We start from the raw sequence: 1,234 nt of genomic DNA on the forward strand, positions 1-1,234 counted from the left end.
GTGTGAAAAAGTGATTGCCCCCTAAACCTAATAACTGGTTGGGCCACCCTTAGCAGCAACAACTGCAATCAAGCGTTTGCGATAACTGGCAATGAGTCTTTTACAGCGCTGTAGAGGAATTTTGGCCCACTCATCTTTGCAGAATTGTTGTAATTCAGCCACATTGGAGGGTTTTCGAGCATGAACCGCCTTTTTAAGGTCATGCCACAGCATCTCAATCGGATTCAGGTCGGGACTTTGACTAGGCCACTCCAAAGTCTTCATTTTGTTTTTCTTAAGCCATTCAGAGGTGGACTTGCTGGTGTGTTTTGGATCATTGTCCTGCTGCAGAACCCAAGTGCGCTTCAGCTTGAGGTCACGAACAGATGGCCGGACATTCTCCTTCAGGATTTTTTGGTAGACAGCAGAATTCATGGTTCCATTTACCACAGCAAGTCTTCCAGGTCCTGAAGCAGCAAAACAGCCCCAGACCATCACACTACCACCACCATATTTTACTGTTGGTATGATGTTCCTTTTCTGAAATGCCGTGTTACTTTTACGCCAGATGTAATGGGACATACACCTTCCAAAAAGTTCAACTTTTGTCTCGTCAGTCCACAGAGTATTTTCCCAAAAGTCTTGGGGATCATCAAGATGTTTTCTGGCAAAACTGAGACGAGCCTTTATGTTCTTTTTGCTCAGCAGTGGTTTTCGTCTTGGAACTCTGCCATGCAGGCCATTTTTGCCCAGTCTCTTTCTTATGGTGGAGTCATGAACACTGACCTTAATTGAGGCAAGTGAGGCCTGCAGTTCTTTGGATGTTGTTCTGGGGTCTTTTGTGACCTCTTGGATGAGTCGTCGCTGCGCTCTTGGGGTAATTTTGGTCGGCCGGCCACTCCTGGGAAGGTTCACCACTGTTCCATGTTTTCGCCATTTGTGGATAATGGCTCTCACTGTGGTTCGCTGGAGTCCCAAAGCTTTAGAAATGGCTTTGTAACCTTTTCCAGACTGATAGATCTCAATTACTTTGTTTCTCATTTGTTCCTGAATTTCTTTGGATCGCAGCATGATGTCTAGCTTTTGAGGATCTTTTGGTCTACCTCACTTTGTCAGGCAGGTCCTATTTAAGTGATTTCTTGATTGAGAACAGGTGTGGCAGTAATCAGGCCTGGGTGTGGCTAGAGAAATTGAACTCAGCTTTCCAAAGATGTGATAAACCACAGTTAATTTATGTTTTAACAGGGGGGGGGGG

This window comes from Anarrhichthys ocellatus, unplaced genomic scaffold (assembly GCF_004355925.1).
Source record: "Anarrhichthys ocellatus isolate YVR2014 unplaced genomic scaffold, GSC_Weel_1.0 scaffold4, whole genome shotgun sequence".
Classification (NCBI taxonomy): Eukaryota; Metazoa; Chordata; class Actinopteri; order Perciformes; family Anarhichadidae; genus Anarrhichthys; species Anarrhichthys ocellatus.